We start from the raw sequence: 20,407 nt of genomic DNA on the forward strand, positions 1-20,407 counted from the left end.
AGGTGCAGCTGGAAGTAGGTGAATGAGCACCTGCAGCCCTTCCAGGTGGGATATAAAAGGAGCTGAAAGTCACCACTCCAGGGGCCAGAGTCGGATGAAGGAGGATAATGCTTCCTGGGAGGAGTAGTGTAGGAAGAAGAGTGTGGTTTGGGGTGATTTACTTTGTGTGTTGTTTTGAGACTGTGTTGGGTCTCTGGGACACGGGGAAGACGTGCCCCATAGCTGAAGAAAAATTAAAAACCTTTTCATTTATTTCTACACATGCCTCTGTTGTCAGTCTGTGTCGGGTCGACGCCTATATAGCACCTTTGCCACAAGATACAGTATAGGAAGAACATATAAAGTCCTTGCAGATAACAACTGAGGATGAGAACGAAACACAGGATGCTGAAGCTATGAAGCAGTAGCACTTACCTCTTGCTGCTGTACCACCATGAATGAATATATAAAGTCTTCAAAATATATAATAGTATCTCTTTTGAAAAAAGAAAAATTCATTGAACAGTGATGATTTTTGGAAAAACAAATTTATCTCTTCAAACAGTGAATTATCAGAGTCAGAAAAAGAGAAGTTCTTGCTTCAGCCTTACCCCCTGACTTCATCATACGCTTTCATCTGAATTACTAGCAGAGACATCACTATGGAATCCCAGATCCACCAGAACTACCAAACTGACAGCAAAGCTGCTGTCAACCACTCACCCTGGAGTTGTGCACCGCCCTTCATGTACTTATCTGTCCATTTTGCAAACCTGTTACTCCAGTTCAGGTCCTTGGGAATGGCCTGTTAATAAAACAGTATATTCACCCAAAACCCTGAAATTAATTTGAATGGCTAAATGGATATTATTGCAAATTAGGAAACAGAGTGAAAAGACGTTAAACATAAGGTCATTCTTGTAGGCACGATCAGTGTTGCAACATGTAGAAGGTGTCTAGTTTCATTTTGGATTATCAGCCTTACTCCTATTGTTTCTGTATGCATGTGTCAGCATGCATGTGTACTGACTGGCAAGGCAGACAGCCCAGAATTTGTGGAAAGGACCAGGAAAATGCTAACTCAAAGTTAAGAGACAAGCTAGGGCCAACTACCAGGAAATCAAAATGACTGTGCACCTAAACAAATATGTAAACCTAAAATGAAGTCAAAAATAATGAGCTAGAATTTGTTGCCAAATAATTAAAAGAAAACTTTTAAAACCCCTGGCAACCTAATATATATAAATTTTCATATTTGTATGATGTGTACCATACTTTAAAGAAGAGATGACCAATCAGGCAAAATACATTTTGTTTACTTTTAATGGAATCCAAATTAAACTACGAGGGACGTTAAAAAGTTTCCACACTTTTATATTTTCGTTGGAAATGGTGGGAGGAGTAGTAATTGGGCATTCAAAATTTGGTACGACGCAGGGAAAATTGCATCGCAAATGAAGGTGACTATGTAGAAAAGTGAGGTCATTTGTTTTTGAAGTTCTTAATAAATAGAGTTTAAAAAAGTGCGGAAACTTTTTGAACATCCCTCGTGTAAGGCATCACAGAATAGCACAACCCTTAAACAAAACATAGTAATAAGGAAAATAATGACATGGTACCTCTTCAAAAGTTTGCATACCTTTAGATTCTTACTACTGTTTATTACCCCCTTTATCATCAAGGACGACATGCAGTCTTTTGTGGTAGTTGTGGATGAGGCCCTTGATTTTCTCAGTTGCCAATTCTTCTTGGCAACAAGGCCTCCAGGTCCTGTGAATTCTTTGGTTCCCTTGCATTAACTGCATATTTGAGATCTCCCCAAAGTGGCTCATTGGTATTGAGGTCAGGAGACTGTGCCACTCCAACACCTTCACTTTTTTTTGATATAGCCACTGAAGGGTCAACTTGGCCTTGTGTTTTGGATCATTGTCATGTTGTACATCCCAAGTACAGCTTCCAGACTGATGAATGCAAGTTGTCCTCCAATATTTTCTGGTAATATATTGCATTCATCTTACCATCAATTTCAATTTTTTACCTGTGTTACTGTAGCTCACACAGTCATAGAACATCAGAGATCCACCTCCATGCTTCACAGTAGGGATGGTGTACGTTTTGTCATTGGCCTTGCATTTATGGTTCTGACCATAAGGTTCAATTTTAGTCTCATCACGCCAAAGGACTTTGTTCCAGAAGTTTTGAGGCTTGTCTAGATGCTGTTTTGCATATTATAAATGGGCTGCTTTGTGACGTTGGCACAGTGAAGGCTTTTTCCTTGCAACTCTATCATGCAGTCCATTTTTGTTCGAGTACCCAGACTCAGGTACACCGTCTACTGTCTGGAGAAGTGTGGTCAGCAGAGGTCTTCATGGAAGAATTGCAGACAAAAAGCCTCTCTTCTGACATGGAAACAAGGCCATGCGACTCAACTATGCATGAAAACATAAGAGCTGGGCAGAAAAATGGCAGCAGGTGCTCTGGACCGATGAGTCAAAATTTTAAATATTTGGCCGTAGCAGAAGACAGTTTGTTTACGGAAGGATTGGAGAGCAGTACAATAATGAGTGTCTGCAGGCAACAGTGATGCATGGTGAAGGTTCCTTGCAAGTTTTCCTCATTTCTACAAAATGAGTTGGGGATTTGGTCAGGATTAATGGTTTTTTCAATGCTTAGAAATACAAGCAGATACTTATCCATCAAGCAATACCATCAGGGAGGCAAATGATTGGCCCAAAATGTACTCTGCAGCAGGATAATGACCCCAAACATACAGCCATTTTCATTAAGAACTATCTTTAGTATAAAGAAGAACAAGTAGTCCTGGAAGTGATGGTATGGCCCGCACAGAGCCCTGATCTCAATATCATTGAGTGTGTCTGGGATTACTCAAATAGACAGAAGAATCTGAGGCAGCCTACATCCACAGAAGAACTGTGGTTAATTCTCCAAGATGTTTGGAACAACATACCTGCTGAATTCTTTCAAAAACTGTGTGTAAGTGTACCTAGAAGAATTGCTGCTGTTTTGAAGGCAAAGGGTGGTCACACCAAATATTGATTTGATTTAGATTTCTCTTCTGTTCATTGACTTTGCATTGTTAATTGATAAAAATAAACTATTTACACTTCTATTTGTGTAAACTGTATAGCATTTTTTCAGATCTAAGACTTTATATATATATACTGTATATATATATATATATATTGTGGTACATGGGTACATGGCCGGCTTGTCATTCCAGCCAATAACCCCAGGCCGCCAGATGGAGCCCTCCCTGCAGTATGGAGGTGCCCTGAAGACCAGCAGGGAGTCATGGACTATGTAGTTTTTATACACGATCCTGCTGGATACCACAGGGGCCGCAAGAGGGAGCTTCAGGGAGGACCAAAGACTTATTTGTGCCCTATAACCCAGAAGTTCGTCAAAGGAAGAGCGACTGACTTCTGGGGTGAAGAAAAGAACTTTTTACCTGACCCGGAAGTGATACAGGATCACATGAACTGGGGATTGGGAACACTTCCAGGTCAGGGAATATAAAAGGACCGTGGGAGCTCCCAGACGGCGAGCTGAGCTGGGTGGTAGGAGGGCAACACGTCTGGGAGTCGGAGGATTGTTTATTGATTAAGTATTTTGTAGTGTGTGAGTATTGTGGTGGAGAGGGTGCTTTGTGCACTGTACTGTGACAATAAAGTCAGTTATTGGACTTTTATTTAGTGTCTGGAGTCTTGGACAGGGGTTCAAGGGAGCGAAACAGCCCTAAACTGTCACAGTGGCGTAGTCGGACAGGATACTCTAGTGTCTATTGCAGAGGACCTGTTTACAAATTTTCTGTGGGCAGAGAACCCCGAGAAGACAACGGCGTCAGGACTCACCACAACATCGCCAGAACCCGAAGTTTCCAGGTCTGTAATGGGGAAGAAAAAGGGCAAGCAGAGCGTCAGCGGAGGTACCAGGCTCGTCACAGAGGGCGCTCGGGATGAGCTGAAGAGCGGCTGCATGAGTTGGGAAAGGCCTTCGGAGAAGAACGACTACCAAGAGGTATGTGCCGGGGATTCGATGAATAACATCTTTAAAGAACACACTTTGTTCCGTGCACATACCTCAATGAAGATCCTCTGGATGTCCTGTGGGATGCAAAGGAAAAAAACGACGAAGAGGCTCCGTTCTCTGTCCAGCCGACGAGCCAGAAGGACTTCCGCAGGTCGGCGGCCGGTGAGGGACACGTGACCGCACCCATTGCATTGTGGGAAGGAGAAAGTCCACGTCCCTCTGCTTAGGACGTTACCTTCGAAGAAACGGACTTGGACTTTCCGAAGGGGAAGGCGAGCGGAGCACCACTCACCCCTCAAAAAGGTAAGGAGGGTCAGGAAATGGCTAGTCGGGATGTTAATAAATTAAATAAGACAGACCGCAGTTCGCCGAAGGAGGCGACCTGGCCCTCAAAGAACTCCAAGTCCCAGAAGCCTCCGCGAGACCCACCAGAGCACGTGCCAGAAGCGGGCATGCTCATTGGCTCCCAGCTGGCAGGGTAAAGGCAAACAAGGATGTGATTCTACTGCCGGCCGAAGTAAATAACGTTGTCGACTTGCGGGAACTCGAAAGGTTAATCGAGCCCGTAAGTAGTTTCTTGCAGGTCTTGACAAACATTGAGAGGATCGTTGGAGAATTGGGAGCAGCAGCCAAAGCACCATTGGAGAAGGTGAGGAGTTACATGCGGCGATTTGGTGGGGAGCCTCCCGTAATGACGAATGCGGCGTTACAGGTATGTGAAACCCGTACTGTATATAAAGTAATAGGGACGCAGTGTAATCCAGGCCTGCTTTTAATAAATAGCGGATGCCAATACACAGCGCGCCCTACAAGAGAGGCTGGATCGTTAACCGAATGGTCGGGGGAAGGGCCAATCAATCCGGGGCAGCTGGACAGTGCTGACTCCAGGAGCGAGGCGGCCCTAAAGTCGCCACCACTGGTCAGTTACAAAACTAAAGGTGTTCAGAGTGTAAAGGGTCTCTCTTTATTTCATAGAGAGACTCAGACTGTGGACAAGCCCCAGATTAAACAGGAGATCTCGAAAATACAACAGAGGTCTCCTGACAAAGTGGAAAAAGGCCATAAAAACATAAAGGCGGCCGGGGAATTCTCCTCAGCGGAGAAAGGGGCGGAGCCAGAAGTGCCCAAGTACTTCAAGTCCCGACGAGAAAGACTATCAAGGGGACCACGGTTGTGCTATGAATGCCGCAGGCCGGGCCACGAGTGTAGAGGTTGTCGTAGGAGGGCAGGAGATCAAACTTTTTATTCTTACACTGTTCCTCCTAGGTTTGCACGGGAGTATCAGCTGCATCGCTGAGGTCTGACCGTTGGATCATCTTGGGGGAAGATGTCCCTTGAGGGACAGGACGCTCTAAACCATGGTTTTTCGCTGGGAGAGGAGTACTGTGGTACATGGCCGCCTTGTCATCTCGGCCAATACCCCCAGGCCGCCAGATGGAGCCCTCCCAGCAGTATGAAGGTGCCCCGAAGACCAGCAGGGAGTCATGGACTATGTAGTTTTTATACACGACCCTGCTGGATACCACAGGGGCCACAAGAGGGAGCTGTAGGGAGGACCGAAGACGTATTTGTGCCCTATAACCCGGAAGTTCGTCAAAGGAAGAGCGACTGACTTCCGGGGTGAAGAAAAGAACTTTTTACCTGACCCAGAAGTCATACAGGATCACATGGACTGGGGATTGTGAACACTTCCAGGTTAGGGAATATAAAAGGACTGTAGGAGCTCCCAGATGGCGAGCTGAGCTGGGTGGTAGGAGGGCAACGCGTCTGGGAGTCGGAGGATTGTTTATTGATTAAGTATTTTGTAGTGTGTGAGTATTGTGGTGGAGAGGGTGCTTTGTGCATTGTACTGTGACAATAAAGTCAATTATTGGACTTTTATTTGGTGTCTGACGTTTGATCGGAGGGTTCAAGGGAGCGATACTGCCCCCTATCTGTCACTATATATATATATATATATATATATATATCCATCCATCCATCCATCCATCCATCCATTTTCTAACCCGCTGAATCCAAAGACAGGGTCACGGGGTCTGCTGGAGCCAATCCAGCATATATATATATATATATATATATATATATATATATATATATATATATATATATATATATATATATATATATATATATATATATATTGTGAAGGACAGCCGGGTCCCATGTCCGGCAGGGACGCCCCTACTACTTATGTTCTGGGGGAGCTACCATGGCCAGTCCAATACCTCCCCCGGGACGCTTGGTGGCAGCCTCCCTGGCCGATGGTGATTCCCCAACCGCCCGCAGGGCTCCATGGCTGGACGAGTCTTCAGCCCCACCCGGAAGTGCAATTAGGACCAGGTAGTTAATCACCTGGAACACTTCCGGGTGGGCTATAAAAGGGCCCAGCCACCACCACTCAAGGAGCCAGAGCTGGGAGGAAGGAGACAAAGCTTGTCTGGGAGGAGTGGTGGAGAATTGTGGTGTTTGTGAGTTTTGTGCTTTGGGACTGTGTTTGGGCAGTGTGGCACAGGGAAGATGTGTCCCACAGCTGAAGAAAAATAAAAGTCTTTTGTACTTTTTATACGTGCCTCCGTGTCTTTCTGTGTCGGGTCAGGCGCCTATATAGCGCCTTTGTTACAATATATAATATAAACAAAACACCATATTGCCTGCTGGTGGTGGTCGGAAGGATTGGTGGCACCAGTGTTCGGCAGCCTCACTTCTGTCAGTGTGCCCCAGGGCAGCTGTGGCTACATAGTAGCTTATCATCACCAGCGTATGAATGTGTGTGTGAATGGGTGAATGACTGTTGTGTTGTAAAGCGCCTAGGGGGGTTCTTGAACTCTAGTTAGGCGCTATATCAAATACAGGCCATTTACCATTATATAGATGCCTGACCCGACACAGACTCACACCGGAGGCACTTATAAAACCAAACTGATTTTATTTTTCTTCACCTGTGAGGCACGTCTTCCCCATGACCCCCACAGGCAAAACATAGTCCCAAGTACACAAAGCAATAAAGCAAAACACCACAACACTCTCCTTTGCACCACCACCCCCTCCTCCCGACTCTGGCCATTGAGTTGTAGCTGCTGGCCCCTTTATAGTCCACCCGGAAGTGCTCCAGGTGGTTGACTGCTGAATTCTGGCTGCACTTCTGGGTGTGGCAAATACACTACCCATACGGGCTCAGGATTTCCAGCTGCAGCACCCCCTGGCGGCACCTGTGGGACCCAACAGGGCTGTACCCAACTGCAATTCCCACAGAGCCTTGCGGGAAACCGAGGCACCGCTCCAACCCAGGGGGGCAGCCATCTAGCCTCCAGGGGGAGGTATTGCCAGTCCATGGGGGCATCCTGACCTGGCATGGAGGTCACAGCCTCCTTGTCATGTAGGAGTAACATTTAAGGCAACTACAAGCAATGCGCCTAAATATTGTGGTGCTCATAAAGGAACCAATATTGTTGCGCATGTAGATGTAAAATATTTTGAACAAAGTGAAAATGCCCCAAGATATAATAAACAATAATAAAATTAATTCCACATATTCAGAAAACCTTTACAAAGATGAAACATTCACAGAGAATGACAAAATGTATCAAATCATTTTATGAAATGAAAATAAATATCAGCTGCATAAATTATTATTTCCTAATTCTTTCTTTCCAAATGTATTTTGCATGCCCTATTTGACTTTAGATGGCAATAAATAGTATAGTTTATTATTTTACTGAAAGCCCTTTTGAATGAGCTGACAATTTTGGCAATCATCTCTGAAAGTTGTGAAGGTTGGACAATTGTGGTGGAAATTGCACACTTTAAATGAAATGTGGTTGAGTCAAATGAAATTGGATCCTTCCATCTCCAATTAACATTTCTATTCTGTTTTTTTCTTCTTGGGCCCCTTTATTTTTCAATTGTTTTATTTCTTACCCTTTAAAGAGCTCTTCATTTGCCCTTAATTACTCAAGAGTGCTGCATTTGCCACCACTCTCTAAAGCCATATTTGTCATCAGTTCTTTGCTGAGGTATTGTCAGTGGTGGGGTCTCCTCTCCTCCAATGCAGTAACCTTCAGAGCTTTAGTTTTGGTTTTCTCTTTTGGATTAATGTATTGCATTAAATAGAGCATTAGGTAAAGACTGAAGTTTTGTATCTTGTCTTTGTGTATAAAGATTAACTAATGAAGATCAGGTCTTAACAAGAAACACTTTTGGGACAATTTGTAAGATTTGCATTGTGCTTTGCTGCGGTGGGCTGGTGTCCGGCCTGGGGTTTGTTTCCTGCCTTGCGCCCTGTGTTGGCTGGGATTGGTTCCAGCAGACCCCTGTGACCCTGTAGTTAGGATATAGTGGGTTGGATAATGGATGGATGGATGCATTGTGCTTTGCAATACTTTCTAAAGTAAGTGTAAATACTGGGCATTGGTAAAATATTGCAACTTAACTTTAGTGTTCAACAACAACAACAGCATTTATTTGTATGGCACATTTTCATACAAATAATGTAGCTCAAAGTGCTTTACATGATGAAGAAAAGAGAAAAAAAGACAAAGTAAGAATTAAAATAAGACAACATTAATTAACATAGAATAAGAGTAAGGTCCGATGGTCAGGGAGGACAGAAAAAACAAACAAAAAGAACTCCAGATGGCTGGAGAGAAAAAATAAAATCTGCAGGGCTTCCAGACCACGAGACCACCCAGCCCCCTCTGGGCATTCTACCTAAATAAATGAAACAGTCCTCTTTGTATTTAAGGTTCTCATGGAAGGACTTGATGATGATGGTCATGTAGACTTCTGGCTTTTAATCCATCAATGTAGGAATATCTTGGTGCTTTGATTAGGTGGTGGTGTCGCCACCACAGAAAACCGGGAAAGAAACAGAAGAGAGAGTAGGGGTCAGTACGGATTTTAGAACCACCATGAATAGTTATGATAATTAATTGAAAATACAGAGTATCAGGATTAAATTAAAATGAAGTTATTAGAAGGCCATGTTAAAGTAGTGAGTTTTTAGCAGTTTTTAAAGTGCTCCACTGTATTAGCCTGGCGAATTTCTATTGACAGGCTAGTCCAGATTTTAGGTGCATAACAGCTGAAGGCTGCCTCACCACTTCTTTTAAGTTTAGATCTTGGAATTCTAAGCAGACACTCATTTGAGGATCTAAGGTTACGATCTGGAATATAGGGTGTCAGACATTCCGATATATAAGATAGAGAGAGATTATTTAAGGATTTTTAAACCATAAGCAATATTTTAAAGTCAATTCTGAATGACACAGATAACCAGTGTAGTGACATCAAAACTGGAGAAATGTGTTTGGATTTTCTTTTCCTGGGATTAGGTTAGGATTCTACCAGCTGCATTCTGCACTCAGAGGTATGTTGCCTTAATGTGTTGTATTTAGTATTTTGAGCTGTTCTGTAATTATTTACTTCATGTTTAGTGTCACACACGGGTGCTTGGGGAGCATCAGCTCTATCAAGGTATGACCAGTGCCTGAAGTGTGCTGGTCCCCTATGTGGTGGTACCCTATGTGAGTGGTAGCTTTAACTGAAGAAAAGGTGGGATCCCTCTGGTTCTTTGAGTGTCTCAATACAATTATTGTTCATTTAAGGGCTGGTTGTGTGGGAGAGACCCCTTGGAATTTCATTCAGCACAATACACTGACATTTGTTCATTCGTAAGTGCTAGTACTCCATATCATTTTATACCAGCTCAGATAATGGTGCTGAGTAAGCAGTTGACTACAGGGCAGGGATAAAAGCAATCGCAAACCACATCTTGTCTTTTCAGAGGACGAGTCCCAGGATGGATCATCATTTGTGGTATGACTCTAGAGGTCCCAGGCCTTCCATCCCAGCCAAGTAAAAGCCAAGTACCACTGACTCACTCATCACGAAGTCTCCTGAACCATTAGGACTTGAAACTTGAAATGTTACCCTTGGCCCATAGGTTCTCACTAATAAATGGTTTTAAAAATTTCATGGTCCAAGCGCATTCTGTCTGTATGTCTGTCCGCTTTTCACGAGAGAATTACTTAACGGATTTAGATCTGGTTGTTTTTTATAATTTGCTTGAACTTTCCAGTTGATTTTGTGACTTCTCTCATCATGCTAAGTACCATAGTTCACTTGCGGTACCAATGTATTTATGCAAATCCAAGAGAGTGGCTGTGGGCCAAGAGCATGGGAGCGGGGCCTTCCTCATTCACTCGCCAGCCTCTGTTCAAGTTAGTCTGCGTCTTGCCACGTGTTGGAGTGCACCTTGCCTCCACTCAGCTAGCAATACCTGTTTGTTCAAAAGACATTATCATCTACAGATTGTTAAGGAGTAGTGTTTGATGTTTTTGAGAGAGAGATCAGAGCTCCATGTATTTTAGAGGGTAGCTGCTGATTGTCAGAGATATCATGGCCTCGTGCTTTTCTCCCCATGCGGGGAACACTCTCCCTTCAGAGTTGTACAAGATCAGATATAGTGACAAGGTGTATTGATTTTTAAAGTTTGTCCTATTGGACACAAATAGATGAACATACATAGGCCTATATATATATATATATACAGTACAGGCCAAAAGTTTGGACACACCTCCTCATGCAATGTGTTTTCTTTATTTTCATGACCATTTACAGCACTCCATTACTCTCCTTCTTGGTCAAATAGCCCTTACACAGCCTGGAGGTGTGTTTGGGGTCATTGTCCTGTTGAAAAATAAATGATCGTCCAACTAACCTGACTTCTGCACAACACAACTGCTGGTCCAAACCCCATTGATAAAGCAAGAAATTCCACTAAATAACCCTGATAAGGCACACCTGTGAAGTGAAAACCATTTCAGGTGACTCCCTGTTGAAGCTCATCGAGAGAATGCCAAGAGTGTGCAAAGCAGTAATCAGAGCAAAGGGTGGCTATTTTGAAGAAACTAGAATATAAAACATGTTTTCAGTTATTTCACCTTTTTTTGTTAAGTACATAACTCCACATGTGTTCATTCATAGTTTTGATGCCTTCCATGAGAATCTACCAATGTAAATGGTCATGAAAATAAAAAAAACACATTGAATGAGGAGGTGTGTCCAAACTTTTGGCCTGTACTGTATATACAAGGGGTGTTCAAATATAAACAGGAATATATGAGCTGCACTTTATTTATTGAATACAATTAGATGACTTACACACTATTTTTTTGTGTAGTCTCCTGCCACTGCAATCCACTTGTTCCAGCACTCAGGAAGCTTCTAAATTCCAAAAGAGTAGAAGTCTTTTGACTGCATGTTGACCCATCCTCGTACAGCATCAATAACCTTCTCATTCGACTTGAATTTCATCCCTCCTAAAAATTCCTTAAGTGGACTGAAGAGATGATAGTCCCTTTCTGAATGACTTGCACCAATCATACACTCTAGACTGTGTGGTCTATGGGCGGCTTGTCATCACGGCCAATACCCCAGGCCGCCAGATGGAGCTCTCCCTGCAGCATGGAGGTGCCTCAGATGTCAGCAGGGAATCATGGACTATGGAGTTTTCCTTTACAAACCTGCTGGATACCCCAGGGGCTAACAGAGGATGCTGCAGGGAGGCCCAGAGAGTCACATGTGCCCTATAACCCGGAAGTGCATCATAGACAAAGCGACTGCGGAAATAATGTGCTTCCGGGGTGAAGAAAGACTTTTAATCTGACCTGGAAGTAATAAGGATTCATGAACTGAAGGACTGTGGGAACACTTCTGGGTCAAGGGATATAAAAGACTAAGAAAGACACCAGAGCGTTGCGTTGAGCTGTGTGGTAGGAGGGCAACGTGTCTGGGATTCGGAGGAGTGTTTATTATTGTGATTATTGTGGAATTGAATGAGTATTGTGGAAGAGAGGGTGCTTTGTGCACTGTTGCAGAAGAATAAATTCAATTTTTGGATTTTTACTTGGTGTCTGGAGTCTTGGACAGGGGTTCAAGGGAGCGATAGCGCCCCCTATCTGCGACAACTGAGAGAGACACTCATCCTCAAAGTCTGGAATAAATCTGAGATGGAATGATTCCTTCATTGTCAAACATCTAATAATTATCCGTTGCATAACACTACTTTGTACCTCCTGCTCCAACATATTGATTACAACTGACAGGAAGGGGGGGAAAGAGCAGCTAGCACTACTAACAACAAGTTCAAACATGCATGTGTTTGTCCAATGAGTTAGATCTGCTTTGCACTCTTTATAAGCTTATGCTTATGCTTATAACTGAACACCCCTCGTATATATATATATATATAAAAACAAATAAATACATTATCCAAATATAACTGAATTTTAATTAAAATGTAGTAACACACTTACTTCTGTAATTTCTTCATTGACCCCAAAACACAGAAACTGGGAAATAACAGCTCACTTAATTAGGCTACGGGTCCAGGTAAAAACACAAAAACCTGCAGCCCTAGACCGAGTTTGGGAACCACTGATTTAAATCTTGTTAGTTGTTACTTAGCTAATTAGTGTTAGTCATGAACCCATAGTTTTAGATATTGTGGTAAATTCCTCATAGCTTCCTACTCCTTGATTCGGTTCATAGTCTTTGCATTTTGGTTCTGGTGATATTTTTATAGTTTTGGTAAAAACTCTTGGCAATTCTTGTTTTGACATCACTTACAGTTTAGCCTTCTGAATTTTTTTTTTAACTTTTGTTAAAACTGATTTTATTTCATTTTCTCAAAAACATGTACATTTTCCAGTTCATTTTTAATCTCGCCTTTGCTGTTGCTCACAATTCACTGTGCCAGCAGACAAGATGAAGATGTTGGCTGGAATTAAAAAGCAGTCCAGCTTTTGGGAGTTAGGTAATTCTGCACCTCAAGGAGTGTTATCCTTACACAGCTTAATTTCTCAGGAGGTAAAATTCAAATTGCAGCTGCAATTAACAATGGTAATTAAATTGTATCAAGAATCTCTGTGAAGATGTTTCAAAGAAGTAGTAGTAATATTGTCATCAAAATAAATTAACAGCATAGATACTTGTATGCAGCTAGAGCAGTTAATACCTGCAATCCAAACTAGATGAAGCGTGACATATTTTTTTACGAACTAGATAACCGTTTAAAGAAACAATCAATCTGAGTGTACTGGAGAGGCCTGCATCATTAAGCATCTAGGACAACAAAACAAAGCCGGCTTTTGGATTTTTTTCAAACTTTGTAGGTGTGTTCTGAGATTCTTCAGTTAAAGGAGACAGAGGTTTCAAAGTAAGGTTACTAGTGATGAGTGAGACAGACACATCCCATTTTCCAAACAGTTTTGTAAAACTATCACTTAAACTTGTTTCACAGACAATTATACAATTGATTAATGCAAAACTCACTGAAAAGATATATTTCAATGGAAAAAAGGAATACTGTTAACTAAAACATCATTTGCACTTCTGTATTTTTTTAAAGCAGTTGCGGCAAACACATTATAAAACTAATGAAGCTTAAACTTCAGGCACCTTAATCCCGGAGGACCCCAGAAGTAACTTTAGTCCACATTACTTAAACACTTTTGGGTGCCTACTGTATGAGAAGGGGGTTTTAAAACCCCTACATATAGTGGTTAAATTATTTAAAAATTTGTGATGTACCATGGAATAACACCATTAAAGAAGATAACAGTGATTACCAAGACTCTGATGCTAGTTGCAAAGGGGCCCCATAACAGTTCAAATGTCATGGCCCAAAACCGTAGGCCTGACTCTTTGAAGCACACCAGCCACAAAAATTCAATTTATTTCCTTTGTTCACATCACTGCAGTGGCACAAGACAGACATGCTACATGTTTCCACTTTAAGACACACCAATATGCATTATGATGCATATTACTTGATTTTTTTCCATAAGTAGAAGCAGTACATGGAAAGCCAATCCTCTGGCCATTATCTACCAACCCACCTGTTCTTTTTCCTGAAGCGTTCATATCCTTATTCTCCTCTGCAGGAATCAAGTGTTGTGGAGCTCCAACTTTCACTTCTATCTCCAATGCACCTTTAGGATTGTGATCACCAATATTGTCATTGGGATTGGCAAAGTGTGCATCATATTACCAGAACAATCACGACACGTGTCTGATGGCTTAATAAAATGTCTATGTGTGACAGGAAAGGAGTCTGGTGATTTTTTTTTTAGTCTTCACTAAAGATCTGTTTAAATGCTAAATGGCAGACAGACCCATATGCAATTAATAAATGAAAACGCTTCCAGACAGGAACTCAACACCTTTCTTCTTGTGTCAATGGCATGAATTTTGCTGGAAGCAAAAGCTATTTTGTTTTTTGCAAAGAAACACTGCACAAATCATTAAAGGATGTCAGTTAGCACATGCAAGGAAGATATTAAATTGGATTCTGTACATGTGACAATAATTTCCCAATAAACTTAATATACTGTGTGTGCACAGAATACAGTGAAGTATTTGCTTGCATGCCCAGCCTACATGCAACACATCACCTCATTTTAGTGCCATGATAAGCAAGAATGTGTTTAAATATAGAACTTCTTTCAATTTAATACCATACCTAATGTATTGTAGCAATCATAATAAGGTGTTAATTGGTCCATAAAGTATTCACAGAAATAAAGAATGGTGACTCTGTTAAGGTGCACAATATTAAAATTAGGGAATCCATACATTTTTCATTCCAGGAAATCGGGAATGGCCAAGCTCGCATATATACAGCATGTAAAAGTGTAAAAATCGATCAAGAAATAACAGAGTTATAGTTGAAAATAATTAAATGGCACGGTTTTTTGGCCCATGGTGTAGTGTTTTGCAGATTAATTTAGTCAACCAGCAGCAATCGTCAGTCTCCCGGCTCCAACTAAGAATGAGTACAGTGGACTGGGAGGAGTCTGCACTCGGCAGCTCACGAATGTCGGGACAGGGCAGACTTCATTGACGTCTGTCAGACAACAGCTTTTAACAGCAACTTGAAATAAATTGCAATGTGTCAGTCTGTTGCATCCGCATTATCTGTGCCAAGAAACTTGCCATCACAGAATGATGACAAGAAACTGGATACATCAGTAAAAGCTGAAATGGCGGTGTTTCAGAGCAACGGCAAGCACGGGCGTTGTTTAGAACAAGTGTATCAGTATCTGATCAGGTAGATCGCGTTGCATTCAAAAAAATTTTTTTTTAAACATTAGTCTATCATATATTCTCCCTATGGCATTTGCCACTTGATTGACATACAGGGCGGTCAGTCTGAGATCTCTTTCCTTCTAACATACTGGTTATCCCACATGCACACATACATTCAGATTGTGATTCAGACTACGAATGCCATGAATGTAATTACACCGATCTACATGCTGTCAAATAAACGAACCACACGCCATGGCGCAACGTAAAGGGCGAAACACTAGTCGCATACTCTTTGCATTATTTGACAGTAAAACTATGCAATATATATATATATATATATATATATATATATATATATATATATATATATATATATGTATAGTATATATATATATATTGTAAAAGATAAAGCAAGAGACAACATAAAGGTTTGGGGATTCCGGCCCCGTATACTGAAGTATAATCCACAATTAGTTTAAAAAAAACAGGTCAATGTACATGAAATAATATTCCCAAAGTGCATGACAACCAAAGATGGCATCGGCGGACATTTTATGGAGAAGGAGATGGAAGTGGAGGAATGCTGGGAAGGAACCATGGTGGAAGATGGGATTGATGACGTCATGAGTAGTGGATGGAGGAAGGGCGGAAGTAACGTACTGCGGGAAGCTTTAGGAAGGAGGCTTATGGCGGCGGTGCGTCTTTTTTTCTGTAAGAAATAAACGGAGAAAGGTTAGTACCCGCCACTCCCTGCTGGCGTATGTCTTCCCAAGCGTATTAAGGTCCTCAGTCCCTACTGCGTGTGCGTGACACGATATATATATATATATATATATATATATATATATATATATATATATATATATATATATACAGTATAGCATTTTTAATGTAGGTAGATCATTTTGACCTGGTCATTTTAAAAGTAGCTCGCAAGCCGAAAAAGTGTGGGCACCCCTGAACTAGATACATGTACTTATTTGACAGCATGAACTGCTTGTAGTTAAGGTTAGTCTTTTATTAGTGTCAACATATTGCAATAGTTTTATTAAAAATAAGTGTCGGTCATTCTAAAATCATTGACATGTGAGATGCCCGTGCACTGTGTCATTCCCGAGAGCCCAGGATTCCCGTGAATGACATACGGAAATGGATTCCCTAATTAAAATCCTAGGTCTCAGCATAGAAAATAAGTCTAAAGTCACACATAACTCAAATTCCGGATTGCCTAAGATATCATTAAAATATATAGTTATGTGTTGTCCGGATGTCTGTAAGATTTTCATATACAGAGTATCCATTACTTTTAATTTTATTTTCATTCCCATTTTTTAGCTCACATATTTTCTGAACTTTACTAAAAAAACTCCTTGTCAATGACTCGTGTAGGCTATGAATTTTCTCTGCAAGATATGCATCAGTTTTTTTACTACTTGTTTTGACTTAACCATGTCTCTTTCCTATATGATGTCATTTATAACCCGACTTTGATTAATGTCACTGTGGCTTTTGTGAGTTGTGCTCCTGTGTTATCAGCATGTTACTCTGTCTCAAGTTTAAACATATCTTCTGAAAGAATTGCCACTGTGCAAACATTAAGTACAAATGGAGCCTGAAATGCAATTTTTCCTCTAAAACTGACTGAACAGTCCTGAATGACTAGAGTGAGGGTTATACTCGCTGACTGTAACCTTTTTAATATATAAAAACAGAAATCAAAGCCACCTTAAGTTTAATCAAGCTAATCTAAGGATTATTTTACTTCCAATTTGTAACTTTTCAATGGTTTCTTCTAGACAATGCAAGCTTTAATAAATTTAAAATAAAATTGGGTGAGAACAATTTCTCAATGTGTTTTCACAATTCACTTCACTCTGGTAAATCAACACATGGCAAAATTTGGATAATGTTAGGAACAAACCATGAAAAACTTGTTTTGATCTGTCATTCAGCCTATCATTCGGGGTTAGCAACATAACATCAGTAACAACAACATGTATTTTTATAGCACAATTGCTTTGCTCAAAGCATTAACTGTGTTGGCTGAAATTTCTTAAGTAAGTTAAAGATAGTATGTGTTAAGTTGTTCAGCATGTTTTCACAATTCAATTATTCTAAACAGTTTTTTCATCTATTTTGATATGCAAAAAATGTGCACAATTTCGGTATCTAATTTGTCTCAGTTTTAATTTTATGTATTTTATGGGCTGACTTTAGAGAACTAAATTGGCATGGTGGTGGTTAGTAATGCTACTTTAAGGATTCAGTGTCCAAGGTCAAAATTCCATAGCTGGTTGTTGTCTGTATGGTGTCATAGATGACCAATGCTATGGAAGGACTTGGGGTTCCAGTGTGGACAAAACACTACCTCCCCCAAAACACTAGATGGCTGCCCCCCCTGGGTGGCAGCCGTACCTCTGACTCCTGTATGGATTCCTAGGAGATGGAATACGATACAGCCCTGTTGGGATCCGGGGGTGATGCCAGGGGACGCTGCAGCTGTTCCTGAGCCCATGTGAATGGATCTTCTGCCACACCCGGAAGTACTGCTGGAAGTCGGGCAAGGAGGACCTGAAGCACTTCTGGGTGCCTTATATAAGGGACCAGTGGACAGTACTCGGTGAGCCAGAGGAGGGAGGAGGGAGACAAAGCTTGCCAGATAGAAGTGGTGGAGAAAAGAGAAAGAGAAGAAGAATTGTGTGGGCTTGTGCTTATTGGGACTCTGTTGTGCCTATGGGAACGGGGAAGGCGTTGTCCACAGGTGAAGAAAATAAAAATAAAAACCATTTGTGTTTTTATAAGTGTGCCTCCTGCGTCGGTCTGTGTCGGGATGGGTAGCTGGCATGCCCCCTAGAGTTGTTACAATGGATAGTGAATGTTCTCATTGCATCCTCATGGCTTTTTTAATCTGGAGATTCCTTTTTTCCACCCACAACCCAATGGTGTCATGGTAGCTTGATTTGAAATTGGCCCCTTGTAGCTGAGTGTGCGAGTGACTACTGTGATGGATTAATTCAAGGTTGATCACTGCCTTGAGTTTGAGTCAGCTGGGATACTCACCAACCTACATAACCATGAATTTGACTAATTATGTTGAAGAATGTTACTATTTTGGAGAACTGCCATATACTGTCTTGAATTTTCTAACTTTGCCTAATTGACTTCCAATACTTCCTGGGAGAATTAGACAAATACAGGAACAGCTTACAAAGAGTAAGGAAGTAAACAAAATTGCTTCCAACTAATAAAGAAGATAATGGAGAAAAACACTAATAGAGCAGAATATTATGAATAAAATACAAATAATTTGTAAAATGACAGAGCTAAGTCATTAACCACATTAGCCACTCTACATCTTGTTACAATCAGAAAGAAGGTGGGCTAAATCTTCGTTAAAAGGAGGAGTTGGAAATGTCGTTTATGCAGAGTGCATTCCACCATTACTTTGTTAGGAATGAACTGAAGCTAAGTCCTGCCCTTTGCCCTGGCCCCGCCTATCTGTGACTGTTGCTGTACAACACTAATTATACTACAGTCACATGATTCAAGAACAATAATTTGAGAAATCACTGAGTTTAGCACCTTTGTCAAGCCTCTAGTAAAGGCAGTGTTATCATTTTACCTGTTTTTTGGATTACATTTATCTTGCGTCTTTGTGATTGCCTTTTGCCCGCTTTGCCTATGCAAGTTTTTCTGCCTGTTTGTCCTTGGTTGCAAACTTTTTATCTGTTTGTCATTGTTATGATTTAGTAAACTGTGAGAACACTTTCTTACTGAGAAACATTCTTTATTGTGCAGTTATACATACATTTTTGACCATAGAGAATATAAATGTGCTAGTATTTTAACATATTTTTTTTATCTGGAACAATAGTTGTATTTTGATGATGCTAGCTTTTCTGTTTATCGCATCCCATTTTTGTTTTTGGGTGCTGCTATTTTTGCAGTTATGCTACAGCTAGGGTTTGTTCCATGGCTTATGCATGTTTTTTTATTATTTTTGTTTCTGTTAATTTGAAGTGTTATTTTTATTGTGGTTGTAATGAATATTAAAACAATATTCTGTCACATAAGCATTGTTTCATTATTACATGTTCTACTTTTTGTGCCTCAAAGCTACTTTCTTGCATGTTAAGGGTAATACACCATGACGTCATTGTGGATTGCCGTTCTTATCTTGATTTTCTGGTTATTGTTCATTTTTTAGCTTTATGTTTAGATTCTTTGTGATTGGACATTTTAGCATTGGTTGCCTTTTTACCTATTTGGCAGTTTTATGTATCTTTTTAGTCTGTCATTATCCATCCATCCATCCATTATCCAACCCGCTATATCCTAACTACAGGGTCACGGGGGTCTGTTGGAGCCAATCCCAGCCAACAATGAGTGCAAGGCAGGAACAAATCCTGGGCAGAGCGCCAGCCTACCGAAGGACACACACACACACACTCACACACACATCAAGCACACACCAGGCACACACTTGGGACAATTTAGGATCACCAATGCACCTAACCTGCATGTCTTTGGACTGAGGTAGGAAACCGGAGCACCCAGAGGAAACCTATACAGACATGGGGAGAACATGTAAACTCCATGCATGGAGGACCTGGGAAGCAAACCCAGGTCTACTTACTGCGAGGCGGCAGCAATACCACTGTGCCACCATGCCGCCCATGTATCTTTTTGTTTATATAAATACATTCTTTATTGATAAAGATTCTTTGTTTGCCTTTGTTAATTAAAGCCAGAGGTTTGTGGGCATCATCTCCCTTGAAAGGCTTTTTTTGTGTATTTTGTGCTTTTAGAGGTTTTTGAACTTGAAAAGCCTATGCAGGCCTTAGAGCCTGCCTTTTTAAGTTTGAGACTAGGTGTTTTGTCTTGGTAGAGCAATATTTTACTCTATTTTCCCCTTTTGTATTATTAATATGTAGCCTTTGTCAGAATACCTCAAATCTCACAGACTTACCACTGTTTATAAGGTATTGTACCATATAACTTCTCCCCATCTTCCTTTCTACATTTATAACCTCAGGCAATTAGGTGTAGTAAAAGACAAGCAGGAGTTAAGTTACACTTTAAATAATGTATTATTGATAATATTCATAAATAATAACAATATGCAAAGTATATTTGAATATTGGCAACCATACAACCTGATAAAATGGTGATAAGAGACTCAGTCCTAAAAGGGGAGGTAAACATGAATGCTTCTCACTAATGTAACACTAATATTACATTGCTTTGCCTAAGTTACAAATAAAGACACACAAAATATCAACTTGTA

Source organism: Polypterus senegalus, chromosome 9 (genome assembly GCF_016835505.1).
Source record: "Polypterus senegalus isolate Bchr_013 chromosome 9, ASM1683550v1, whole genome shotgun sequence".
Taxonomy (NCBI): Eukaryota; Metazoa; Chordata; class Cladistia; order Polypteriformes; family Polypteridae; genus Polypterus; species Polypterus senegalus.